The 13860-nt window shown below is 48.4% G+C and overlaps 1 long non-coding RNA gene across 1 annotated transcript in view; it reads right to left on the bottom strand.

Annotated features, from left to right (window-relative positions):
• Positions 1-638: 638 nt before the first annotated feature.
• The window catches only part of LOC130031779 (uncharacterized), a 30279-nt gene continuing 17057 nt past the window's right edge, over positions 639-13860 (bottom strand). The window contains exons 2-3 of the long non-coding RNA XR_008793707.1: positions 1983-2208; positions 639-922 (exon numbers count right to left, since the gene is read on the bottom strand). This is a non-coding gene — a long non-coding RNA (uncharacterized LOC130031779). The remainder of the gene's footprint in view (positions 923-1982; positions 2209-13860) is intronic.

Genomic DNA, 13860 nt, shown 5'->3' with positions numbered 1-13860 from the left:
GCATCCCAAGGCAGGAGGACGGTGGCTGTTTATCCTTCCTCTCTTCCCCACCCTGAGGGGAGAGAAGCATATTGCTGCTCTGAGTTTCTTTCTTCTTATACCCCCTGGCTGGAGAAAGTCCGTGAGACCCCCTATAGTGGCGGTCTCTCAGAATCTGTCATTCTAAAAATGCAGATACAGGGGCCAAAAATATGGTACAGTAGGTTCATCGTTTGCCTTGCACACCGTCCATCCCAGTTTGATCCCTGGCATCCCATATGGTCCCCCATCGCCAGGAATAATTCCTGAGTGTAGAGCCTGATGTGGCTCCAACCAACCCCCCAGCCGCACACACACAAATAAAAATTCAGATACAGAGGTGTGGGATTCTGGCCACCCTTCCAAACACCCAGGGACAGGTGAAGGGGCAGGTGAAAGGTGGGCAAGGGGGCAGCTTCAGGGCCTTGGTCCTGGAGGGGGATGGAATGGGGAGCCTTCAGCATTTGGATGTTGGGGCAGGGAAATGGGTGGAGACTCCTCGGGGCCCCTCTTACCCTGAAGGGGGTTTGGAGACACCGCGGTGCTGCTGCAGACCTGGCTTGGGGCCCTGTGATATGTAGTGACCACACACAGGCCCGTGCTCCAAGAACAGACAACTTTATTGACCACAGGCGCTGTCCTGGTCTTCCAGAGCCCCCAACGCTGCCTCTCAACTCCCATCCTCGTCAGCGCCGAGCTGACCCTCTTGAGCAGAATCTCTCCTCAGGCTTGAAATGGACTCAGGCAGGCATCGACCTCAGCTGAGGTAGAAGAGGTGGATGAGGGTGCTGGTCAGGAGAAGGAGGAGGCTGCCTCCGCCCAGTGTGCCGAGGGTGGAGGCCGCATCGTTCCCAGGTTCGACAGTCGAGCTGTTTCTGTTCTCTTCTAAGACCACAGTTTGTATCTGCAAGAAGAGAGGTTGGGCACATTCAGGGCACCTGAAACTCTGCATATTCTCCAGAGACATGTTCTATCTCCTCCACATGAGTCTTCAGTCTGTTCTCGTGTCCTGTGTGGGGACACGGGGTCCCCTTGGGGACCACAACACAGGCAGGACCAGAGGCTGTCCCGGGCTCACCCCTCAGAGCCTTTCTTCCACCGAGGCCAGGCCATGAGCTTCTCCAGTCAGAGCACCTGTGGCCCCAGCCCTTGACATTCCCAGCTGGGCCCTGTGTCCCCGGTGGCTGTCACAGCTCCGGGTGCCCTGAGATGGGGCTGCTGACACCTGGTGAGGTGTGAGTCGTGGGGAAGGGTGTGGGTAAAATGTCTTCCCCTCTGAGGAAATGGCAGCACTCAGACGACTGATGGCTGGGCTCTGCCCTCTGCAGTGCTCAGCTGCTGCCGCTGGCTGCCACACAGCTCCGACCCAGGACCCAGGACGTGGCGGTTCCCTCCCCTTGCCCACTAGAGCCCACACCTTTCTGGAGTGGGACACTTCGACTGCCTTTGTGTCCCCCAACCTAGCAGCACCTTCGCCAGCTGCTTCCCACCCCTCCAGCACTGGGGCAGTCATCTGGGGACCTCTGTCCCCCACCCTCTTGCTGGCTCCTTGTGGACTGTTCGCCTGGCATTCTGGGGCGGTACCTCGGGGCACTGGCACTCTGCAGGTGCTCCCCGGCCTTGGGCTTCTGCTGGGAGCAGCCGTCAAGCAGCCACCCTGAAGGGCTGTAGGGCTGGAGCCTGCCGGAGTCCCAGTGCAGGAGCTGCACTGCCTCTGCAAGTCCACGGGAGAAGGCTCGGGGAGCAGGAACCTGTATTCCCTCCCTCCATACCTGTCTGGGTATCTGGGGCGAGGGTGTTGTGGGGCCTGAGGCACTGCATGTGCTGTTTGGTTTGTTTGAGGCCTCTGAGCTCACTCTTGGTGGTGCTAGGAGGACCAGCCAGTACTTGAGCCCCGGGATCTGGCATGCAAAGCCTGCGCTCAGCCCTTTGAGCCATCCGCTGCCCGGGGAGGCTGCTCTTACCTGAAGCATTAGCAGGAGGCTGATGGTGACCACGATTAAGAAGAGGCCCTTCATCCTGGGAGACTCAGAGGCTGTTGGAGCAGAGCACTAGGCTGTGGGCTGGTTGCTTTTGGCTGTTGTTGAACCATGCGGCAGGGGAAGCTGCTGGGAGGAGAGAGAGGAGGGCTCACGGGGTGGGGTGGGTGCCGCTTCCTTTCCCCAGACCTCAAGCTTGAGAATCCCAACCCTGAGTCAAAAGGGGAACAGAGTTTGTCACCTTAAAATATATTTCTAGCGTAATATATATATGTATATATATGTGCAATCATTCTATGTTTGTCCTCCCTCCCACTCATTTCACTCAGCATGATACTCTCCATGTCTAACCATTTATAAGCAAGTTTTATGACTTCATTTTTCCCCTGGTGGCTGCATAGTGTTCCCCTGTGTAGATATACCATAGTTTTTTCATCCAGTCATCTGTGCTTGGGCTGGCCAGTTGACTAGTTTTCAGAGCCACAGACACAGGGAAATCCTTGGAATGAGTAAAGGTCATGCTTTGGAGAGCAAGTTCCTCTGTGCCAGGAGGGGGAGAGGGAGCAGGCCCAGAGACCCCCACGTGAGGGAGGCAGCTTCCTTAGTCTGCTAACCAGTCTGCCAAACACAGTGTCCTCCCCCTCCACTGTCTTTCTAAGGCAAGGAAGGCTCCTCCATATCCAGAGACTTCCCCCTGTTCCCATACAGATAGGTGATGAAACTTGTACTTAGTCCTGTTTAGTTTTCTCTTCCTTCTCTCACTTAATCTTCTTATGGGAGTGGCAGAGGAGGCCTTACCCAAAATCCTAGATGAGCAGAGGGAGGGTCTTTTTCTTTTCTTTTCTTTTTTTTTTTTACTTTTTGGGTCACATCCGGTGATGCTTAGGCTCTGCCTTCAGAAATTACCCCAGCAGAGCTCGGGGACTATATGGAATGCCGTGGTTTGAATCCGAGTGGGCCGAGTGCAAGGCAAACGTCCTACCAGCAGTACTATCTCTCCAACCCCAAGGGAGGTTGATTTTTTCCTGACCTCCAGCTCTAAGTCCCTGGCAGGGGGTGGATGTGGGACTGGGACTGAGCTGAGTATCAGGGGTGGAATGTGGCAAATGTAGGGAGCAGGAGGGAGCCTGCACTTGGACTCCTTTATTATGGACTAGTCACCCTTGAACTCTTAGATGGAGGTTCTAGAACTGGTCCTTCTGAGCTTCTAACAGCTGCCAACCAGCAAATCAAGAGAGCAGCATGAGACGGGCGGGGAGAGGCAGTATAGACAGATTCCACTTCAGAGACATTGTGGTAGGTGGGCCCCGGGCTCAGAGAAAGGCCTTGGAGTTTAGGGGGCGGTCTCCACAAAAAGAAGGAGCACTGCTCTTAGGAACCAGAAAGCCTCACTTCTGGGGGTGTCCTTTCCCTCCTGGCCACAAGCTTTCTTATGTCCAGGGAGGAGACACGTGGATTATTTCTGAAAACCCAATGTGAAGCTGCCCCTCAGGGCTGGACCCTGAGTGGTCCCTAGGCAGTTCTGGCTCCTCTGCATGTGTACCCCAGCCCTGGAGAACCCTAAGTTGCTTCTCCTTTCCCTATTTTGTGTCTTATTTGCATGAAAGCCAAGAAGTAAGAAGGAAGCAGCAGTAGGCTGGGGGACCATGGGGGAGGTAGAGGAGAGGGAGAGCCCCTCACAGCCACCCCCTTTCTTCTGGGCCCTCCTGAGCCTTTCACTCAAGTTTCAGCTGCCTCTCTGGGCCACCTGTGGGCGGATAGTGTTGGGTGGATGAGGGTATGTGAGTTGGGGTGCCGGCAGGTGCTGGAAGGGCACTGGCCCAGGACACTGTAGTGCTGGGAGTTCAGGACTGCTCTGCCAGTACCCCCAGGTAGTCGTTAATAATCTTAGAAGAGGCAAGAGAGGACTGAGAGATGGCTCAAAGGGCAGAGCTCAGGCTTTGCATGTGGGAGGTGGGCCTAAGTTCCCCATACTGCATGGTCCCCTGAGCTGCGAGTGATCCCCCCCTTCCCAACCAAGCACTGAGCCTCAAGGAGTCCTTGAGCACCACCAGCTGTGGCCTCAAAACCAGAAGAACAAAAGGCAACTGGGCCCCCTAAGCTCTGGGGTGGGGCCCTTCCTGCCCCATGATGAGGCGTGGGCAGCACATGTAAATGTGGCTCTTTTGTAGAAGTGCCTGGGATTCTCCCACCCGCATATCAAGAACTAAGAGCCTCACCCCTTTTCCTCTTCTGCCTTCTGAGCAAATCACTCTGTCTTGACAATACGTGGATAGTCAAAAAACACCAGCCACAAAGGAGAAAGAGGCAGAGAAACTTCTCTGATGGGCAGACAGAAGGTCTGAGGTTAGGCTGGAGAGGAACCAGCATGTATCTCAGCTGCAGTGTCCTACGGCAACCCCTCAGGCCCGACTTCTGAACTCTCCTCAGCAAGCTAGGTAATCTCCGGTCACACTCTACACTGTCCCTAGGAGTCATAAGGGAGTTTGAAACTCCTCCCCAGGTCGTCCTCCCACTCTTTTTTAGGTTCGGTTGTAGCCCCTTTCCCATGCCCATATAGCCTCCACCCAACTGTTATCTCCCTGGTTTTTACAGTTCATGTATTTTTTTCTGCAAAGAAAGCCCCCTCCAATTACTTTATCTGACAAACTCTTACCTGCTTTTCAAGACTCAGCTTAGAAGCCCCTTCCCACGAAAAATTTGCACCAGGAAACTCCTTCAGAAGAGGAATTTGTGCCTCCACATTCCAAGAGCTCCTTCTTACTGACATCTGGTTTACAGATGTAAGACAGGACTAAGGAAAAAGGCTGAACCACCTGCAAGCAAGAAAAGTGAATTCTAACTGCCCAACTCAACAGTCTTGGGCAACTGCCATTCTCCATATCTGCTGGGCCAGATGTGTGAGAAGCCCTCTCCCCATCTTTTTTCTGTTAACCAGAACAAGGGACTCTCCCAGCTCCTTTGGGTTCTCATCTTGTTCTCTTGATGTCTGCTCAGCAGTTTTTTTTTCTTTTTTTTTTGGGGGGGGGTCACACTTGGCGATGCTCAGGGGTTACTCCTGGCTCATACACTCAGGAATTACTCCTGGCAGTGCTCAGGGGAACATATGGGTTGCTGGGGCTCGAACCTGGATCGGCCGCGTGAAAGGCAAATGTCCTACCCACTGTGCTATCGCTCTGGCTCCTCAGCAGTTATTTTAGATCTTTTTCAAAGAGTCCAGCCTGGTTTCTGGCAGCCTAACACAAGATTGTGTATGCCTATTCCCTCAGAGGGTTACTAGGTCTGGTCACTCTCTAAGCTAGCACAGCACAGAGCACAAAGTGAGTGGTAGTGTATCCAAAATGAATGATGCCCCCACTGCCAAACCTCACTTACCTGCATCCAGTCAGTTCATTAATACAATTCTTTCCCCAGATTTTAGACCATGCCCAGCTCTGCAAGGGTTTATTCCTGGTATGCTCAGAATTTACTCCTGGCTTTACACTCGGGGTTCACTCCTGGTGGGAGACCATATGGGGTGCTGGGGTGACATCAGGTCAAGTGCCCTACCCACTTTAATAATGAACACTATTGCCCCATAAATACTTTTTATTGATTTGGTTTTGGGACCATCCCCAGCAGTGATCAGGGGCAACTCCATGCTACATATTCAGGGATCACTACCAGCCATGTTGAGGGACTATGTGGTACTAGGAATTGAACCATGCGTTTGACATGCAAAGCATGTGGTCAGCCCTTTGAGCTACCTCCCTGACAGAATCAATACTCTTCAGCAGGGTAACAGCAGGCTAAGAGTTGGAGTGTGACCACTGCAGAAGAGAGATGAGCTTTCACTTGAGACAGCTTTTCCTTAAAAATATTTGTTACGGACGCAACCCAGAGATGCCTCCAGACCCTGCACCAGGCTCTCATCCAGGGCAATTTGCAGGTGGGCAGGTGAGTTCTCCTCCCTGCCCCAACAGAGTCCTGGCAGCCAAAAACCTCCACAACTCAGTCACCGCCATGCTCACAGCCGCTCTCCACAGGCTCAGATGAGCCTCACCCATGAATGAATCTGCTGTAGAATTCCTGGAGCACACGGCCGTTTTTGCTGCCATAGGACATCTCATACTCTATACCACTGATGTACTAAGAGTAGCATATCACATTTGATGGGGTTTAAAGTACAAGGCAATATAACAGTCTTTACACACTTTCCTCTATACAAAATTATTTTGATTCTGCTTCGGGATTTGGGGTGGAAACATTTGAAATATGGTAGTGGGAAGGTGGCTGGGATTAGTATTTGAGTATTAAATGTAATAAATCATTGTGAACGACTTTATAAAAAAAATTTTTTAAAGCATTTGTTACTTCCACTAGAGTCAACTGAGGAATGGAAATGTTTTCTGTAAATTTATGAAGCTATGAATGGAAAAAAATCTATAGTTCAAGACTCTCTAAGAAAGGGGAATCCAAAGGTCAGAAAAATAGTAAAGCTGCTGGGGCACTTGGCTTGTACATGACTGACTGAGGTTCAACCCCCAGAACCACTCATGGTACGCTGAGTGCGGCTAGGACTGATCCTTGAGTGCAGAGCCAGGAGTAAAGTAAGCCCTGAGCACTGCTGGGTATGGCCCCCAAACAAAGCACAAACAGGAAAGAAAAAAAGAGAGGGGGTGGGAGGGAGAGAGAGAGAGAGAGAGAGAGAACAGGAAGGAAGGAAAAAAAAGAAGACAAAGAAAGGGAAAGAGGAGCCCTGGAAAATCTACTCTGTTCCACATTAGACTGTGGGTTGGGACCAAGGATTATACTTGAGTAGAGAGGAAACAATCATTTCATTTTTGTTTTTGTGAGGATTTGAGCTCATTTGGAAGTGCTCAGGGCTTATTGCTGCTGGCCTTGTGCCCAGGGTCACTCCTGGTGGTGCTTAGAGAACCACAGGTGGTGTCAAGAATTGAACCAGGTAGATCATGTACAAAGCAAGAGTCTTAACCCCTGTACTATCTCTCTGGCCCTCCCTCCTCACAGAAATTGAAGCCAAAATGACAAAAACTAAAAAAAGTAAAAGGTAGTAGAAAAAAATTACTTACATAAAAGATCCAAATAACTATGTATCTCATGATAGTTCAATTTAAAAAAATTTAAAACCAGATAATGGAATTGTCAATAGAACTTTTAAATAGAATGCTTTTAACTAGAAACTTTTAAATAGAAAGTCCCCAATATTATGATTATTATATTATGTAGGCACCTGTGTATCAGGTACTGTTCTAGGCAATAGGGAGACAGAAGTGAACAAAAAGACAAGCCTGTTTGGGGCTGGAGCAATATTACAGCAAATAGGGTGTTTGCCTTGCATGAGACTGACCCAGGTTTGATTCCAGCATCCCATATAGTTTCCCAAGCACTACCAGAATTAATTCCTGAGCACAGAGCCAAAAATGGCCCTTCAGCACCTTTGGGTGTGGTCCCCAAACAAAACAAACAAAAAGATAATCCTGATCTTAGGGCACTGACATATGAATGGAGGACAGAAAAGTTGGGGGTCAGAGTGATAGCACAGTGGGTAGGGCAATTGCCTTGCACGTGCCCGGCTTGATCCCCGGCATCCCATATGGTCCACCTGTGCACTGTCAGAAGTAATTCCTGAGTGCAGAACCAGGAGTAACCACTGAGCATTGCCAGGTGTGACCCTCCCAAAAAGTTTAAAAAAAAAGTAATAGTGATTTCAGCTTTCAGTAAGTGTTATGAAGACATCAAGAGGAAATTGGGGGTGGTGATAAATGGGAGGACATATTCTAGGTGACTCTTCTGGGAAAGCCCTGGAAGAGAAAGTGTTTGTGTTTGAGATATTAGAACCAGCTCCAGGAAAGCGAAGCACTTCAGCCCGCTCCCCTGGCAATCTTCTTTGATGGCTGTCCCCAGGGATACATACAGGTGTTCACCACAAACACACAGACTGGAGTCCAGCTGGGAAGAAGGGAGGGAGAGAGCTTTGCAGCTCTTGGACCAGTAGGATCTGCCCCGCAGCTTCCATTCCCATCCAAAAGGAGGCAGATCCAGAGCACTACAAAGTCAAACTCTCTCCATTTAGATGGCAAAGATCCATTTCAGACAATTTATTGACAGAGAATGTTCCCATTAAAAGAAAAGACATAGGGGCTGAAGCGATAGCACAGTGGGTAGGGCATTTGCCTTGCAGTGGACGACCCAGGTTCGATTCCCAGCATCCCATATGGTACCCCGAGCACCGCCAGGAGTGATTCCTGAGTGCATGAGTAGCCAGGAGTAACCCCTGTGCATCGCTGGGTATGACCCAAAAAGAAAAAAAAAAACATAAACATAGGAAAGACCTGACCATTTCTTTAAAAAAATTTTTTTGGAAGGCCACACTCTGCTATGCCTGATCAGGGCTTACTCCTGGCTCTGCTCTCAGGGATCTCTCCAAGTGGGCTCAGGGGACCTTATGAGACGCTGAACCCAAGTGGGCCATATGCTAGGCAAGCGCCCTTCTTGCTGTACTATCTCTCTCTGGCCCAGAACCTGACCATTTCTAAAACCTGGAGAAGGGTTAAAGGCAGGACCCATAATGTTAAACCTCTTTATGTTTTATGTTGCTCTACGCCCAGCAGTTTGTAGTGGCCATTCACAACTTTGTGCAAGGGAGCCATGCAGTGCCAGGGATTGAACCTGCATGCAAAACATGTTCAACTTGTTTCCAGTTTCTCAGCACTAAAAAACATTTACTTAGCTAGTATTTATTGCTTTCGAGGCCACACCTGGCGATGTTGTGCACTCAGGAATTACTCTTCATGGTGCTCAGGGATTGAACCTGAATCAATCGGAGAAACTGTCTCTCCAACCCCTGAAAAACACCTTTTAAAAACAGTGATGTGACAGCGCTATGAGAATTTTAATTTGCACAATTATTCTATGAGATAGTCTATCAGTACTTCTGCTTTTGGATCAAGAAACCGTGGTGGTTCAGATAACTGAAATAGTTTGAGAAGGAAGAACTAGTGAGTAAGCCTGATGTCATAGGCTTGCTAAGATACATATCTCCCCGGTAAAGGATTATTATTATTATTATTTTCTAGATTCAACAATGAAAATTAATACTTTCAAGAGTCTGATTTCCGGGGCTGGTGTGATAGCACAGCAGGTAGGGCGTTTCCTTGCACGTGGCTGACCCAGCTTCAATTCCCAGCATCCCATATGGTCCCCTGAGCACTGCCAGGAGTAATTCCTGAGTGCAAAGCCAGGAGTAACCCCTGAGCATTGCCGGGTGTGACCCAAAAAGAAAAAAAAAAGAGTCTGATTTCCCTTAAGAAATGTTATTTTGGGGTGGGGAGGGTTTGAGCCACATCCAGCTGTACTCGGGCTAATTCTTTTTATTTTCTTCCCTAGCTATATTTTTCTTTTTTTAAAAATTTTAATGAATCACCATGAGATAGTTACAGACTTACACACTTTCATGATTGAATTTCAGTCAGTGTTCAAGTACCCATACCTCCACCAGTGCCCATTCTGCACCACCAATGTTCCCAATATCCCTCCCCTTCAGCCCCACCCCTTCTCACCCCCTGCCTCCATGGCAGGCACATTTCCTCTTACTCTCTCTCCCTTTGCGTGTTAGGGTTTGCAACACAGGTACTAAGCGATCAGACCTTATTCTTGACTCTGTGCTCATGAATCATTCCTGGGCACGGCTTGGGAGACCTTATGGGGTGTTGATTATAGAAGCAGGGTTTGCCATGTGCAAGGCAGAGCCTGTACTATTTCTCTGGTCTCAATACATGCTGTTTTAAAAGAACAATAAACTAGGCTTCCAGGTTAAAGACTGCAGCCTCTCTTATAGGAACTAGATGGTGACTGAGTGTCTGGTGCTGCACAGTTTTGGTGCAGGCTGCACTGGGGTGGAGGCAGGTATGTGGCTGTCTGAGACAGCAGCTGGTTACGCTGTCTCCCAACACTATGGTGTGAGAGTCCAGAGTCTGGACATTGAGGTAAGAATTCCTGCTACAAGTTCCTGCTTTGCTTTTTTCAGTTTTTTTTTTTTCCTTTTTGGGTCACACCTGGCGATGCACAGGGGTTACTCCTGGCTCTGCACTCAGGAGTTACTCCTGGCAGTGCTCAGGGGACCATATGGGATGCTGGGAATCGAACCCGGGTTGGCTGCGTGCAAGGCAAACGCCCTACCCGCTGTGCTATCTCTCCAGCCCCTCAGTTTGTTTGTTTTTTTTTTTTACAAATTTTCACGTAGAGCTGAGTCTTCAAAAAGATGGTGATCTCCTCTCCAAACACCTTAGAAATAATAAGCGCCTTGTTCTTTTTTTTTTTAATTTTTATTAGTGAAACACCATGAGGTACAGTTGTAGACTTACAAATTTTTGTGCTTGGGTTTCAGTTATATAATGATCGAATACCAATCCCTCCACCAGTGCCCATTCTCCACCACCACTGATCCCAGTATCCCTCCCACCTCCCCCCCCCCCCCACCATCCCACCCTGCCTCTGTGGCAGGGCATTCCCTTTTGTTCTCTCTCTCCTTTTGGGTGCTGTGGTTTTCAAAAGAGGCATTGAGTGGCAATCATATTCGGTCTATAGTTTACTCTCAGCACACATCGCCCATCCTGGGACGATCCTCCCAACACCCTTCATTTGGTGCTCCCTTCTCTATCTGAGCTGCCTTTTCCCCTAGCATGTGCGGCTAGCCTCCTAGCCATGGAGTAAACCTCCTGGTACTTATCTTGGCTATTCTTGGATGTTAGTCTCCTATTTTGTTATTTTATATTCCCCAGATGAATGCAATCTTTCTATGTCTATCCCTCTCTTTCTGACTCATTTTGCTTAGCATTATACTTTCCATGTAGTACCACAATGTAAATGTCATGACTTGGTCTTTTAACAGCTACATAGTACTCCATTGTGTAGATGTATCAAAGTTTCTTTAAACAGTCATCTGTTCTTGGGCACTCAGGTTTTTTCCAGGTTCTAGCTATTGTAAACAATGCTGCAATGAACACACAAGTGCAGACATCACTTCAACTATACTTCTTTGCCTCTCTGGGATATATTCCCAGGAGTGGTATTGCAGGGTCAAATGGGAGCTCAATTTCTAATTTTTTGAGAATCGTTCATACTGTTTTCCAAAAGGGCTGAACCAGTCGACATTCCCAACAGCAATGAAGGAGGGTCCCTTTCTCGCCACATCTGCACCAACATCCATTGCTTTTGTTCTTTTGGATGTGGGCCAGTCTCTGTGGTGTGAGATGATATCTCACTATTGTTTTGATCTGCATCTCCCTGATGATTAATGACGTAGAGCATTTTCTCATGTGCCTTTTAGCCATTCGAATTTCGTCTTTGAGAAAGTTTCTGTTCATTTCATTGCCCCATTTTTTGATGGGGTTGGATGTTTTCTTCTTGTGGAGTTCAACCAGTACTTTTTATATCCTTCATATCAACCCCTTGTCAGATGTGTATTTGGCAAATATTCTTTCCCATTCTGTAGACTGTCTTTGTATTTTGGTCAGTGTTTCTTTTGAGGTGCAGAAGCTTCTTAGTTTAAGATAGTTCCATTTGTCTGTCTCTGTTTTCACTTGCTTGGTCAGTGATGTGACATCTTTGGAGAGACCATTAGCTTCAATGTCATGGAGGGTTTTGCCAACTTTGTCTTCAATGTACCTTATGGATTCTGGTCTGATGTTGAGGTCTTTAATCCATTTTGATCTTACTTTTGTACATGGTGTTAGGCAGAGATCTGAGCCCAGTTTTTTGCATGTAGCTGTCCAGTTTTGCCAGCACAATTTGTTAAAGAGGCTTTGCTTGCTCCACTTCACATTTCTTGCTCCTTTATCAAAGATTAGATGATCATATGCTTGGGGGGAGATGTCAATATATTCAACCCTGTTCCATTGGTCTGCAGCATGCCTTGTTATTCCGGTATCTATTTCAGGCTCACACTCAAACTTGTAGCCTGAAGTTTGCTTTGTGTGAGTGAATAGAAATTCCCGTCACTCAAATCTCTGCAAGGATTTCACTTCCCTAGAGTGGAGCCTTGGGTAAGGAGGAAGCTACCTGATCAGTTGGTTTGGGTGGCTTATGCTTTCTCATTCACAATAAGAATTTGCATATTCTTTTTTGTTTTGGGGCCACACCTGGTAATGCTCAGGATTTACTCCTGGCTCTGCACTGAGCAATCATTTCTGGCAGGCCTAGGGACCATGTGGGGTGCGAGTCAAACCAGGGAAGATGAGGCAAGTACCTTAGGTGCTGTACTATCTCTATGGCCCCATGAATTTGCATATTCTTACCTTAAGATACCATCTATAGACCCCAGAAACATAGTGGTAAATCCTGATGCCTGGTAAATGCCAGTTCGTGCTCACCCATCTTGCTGAAGCAGGAGGTAGTGGGACGCAGGCCATAGGAGAACTTATGAGGCCAGAGCTCCCTGCCTCAGGTACTGTTGGTTGTTGCTTTTTGTATTTTGTTTTGGGGGCACACCTGGCAATATTCAGTAGTTATTCCTGGCTTTGCACTCAGGAATTACTCCTGGTGGTGATCAGGGAACCATATGGAATACCAAGGATTAAATTTGGGTTGGCTGCATGCATGGCATATGCCTTATGTGCTGTAGTAACACTGCCACCCCAGTAGTTAGCTTATTTTTGTAGTTTTGATTTTGGGTCACACTTGGCAGTATTCAGGATTTACTCCTTATTCTGTGCTCAAGGATCATTCCTGGCAATGCTCTGGGGACTATAGGTGGTGCTGGGGTTTGAATTCAAGTGCCTTACTCACTATACTTTCTCTCCTATCTAGGTCCTTGTTTATTTCTAAGAGTGGAAGATGGCACTATAAATTCATTACTCTGCCAACCACAGACCCAACTTAAAAACAACCAGACTGTGTTCTTTTTTTCAGGGCACTAGATAATTGGAAGTTCCCTTCAGCCTCCAAGTGATGTATAAAGAATGCCTTGGTGGGGGCTGGAGCAATAGCACAGCGGGTAGGGCGTTTGCCTTGCACGCAGCCAACATGGCCGACACAGGTTCGATTCCCAGCATCCCATGTGGTTCCCCGAGCACCGCCAGGAGCAATTCCTGAGTGCATGAGCCAGGAGTAACCCCTGAGCATCGCCGGGTGTGACCCAAAAAGCAAAAATAAATAAATAAATAAATAAAAATGCCTTGGAGAGCCTGCCCTGCCTGAATGCGTAGGTTAAAAAGTTTAATGGGAAATATTAAAAAGTACAATCTGGGGACTGGAGCGATAGTACAATGGGTAGGGAGTTTGCCTTCCACGCAGCTGATGCAGGTTTGATCCTCAGCATCCCATATGGTCCCCCGAGCACTGCCAGGAGTTAACTCTTGAGTGAGAAGCCAGGAGTAACCTCTGAGATCACCACATGAGACCCAGAAAGCAAAGCAAAAAATAAAAAGGCACAATCTGAGATTTCCCCTAAAGGGTTTTAAAAGAGGTTGTATCTAAGTATAAAGATATGAGGGCCAGGGGCTGGAGAGATAGTACAGTGGGTGGGGGGCTTGCCTTGCAAGGATTGACACAGGTACAATTCTTGGCATCCCATATGGTTCCCTAAGTGTCTCCAGGAGTGATGTCTGAGTGTGGAGCCAGGAGTAACCCCTAAATGTTATCAGGTGTGGTCCAAAGCCCCAAGACAATAACAAAAGAAGTGGGTAGCAGAGGTCAAAATCACAGCAGCTCAGGGGCTGAAGCAATTGCACAGCGGGTAGGGTGTTTGCCTTTCACGCGGCCAACCCCGGTTCGATTCCCAGCTCCCATATGGTCCCCTGAGCACCGTCAGAGGTAATTCCTGAGCGCAGAGCCAGGAGGAACCCCTGTGCATTGCCGGGTG

The sequence above is a fragment of the Sorex fumeus genome, unplaced genomic scaffold (genome assembly GCF_029834395.1).
Source record: "Sorex fumeus unplaced genomic scaffold, SorFum_2.1 ptg000047l, whole genome shotgun sequence".
NCBI lineage: Eukaryota > Metazoa > Chordata > Mammalia > Eulipotyphla > Soricidae > Sorex > Sorex fumeus.
This window is presented reverse-complemented; position numbering and strand designations above follow the sequence as displayed.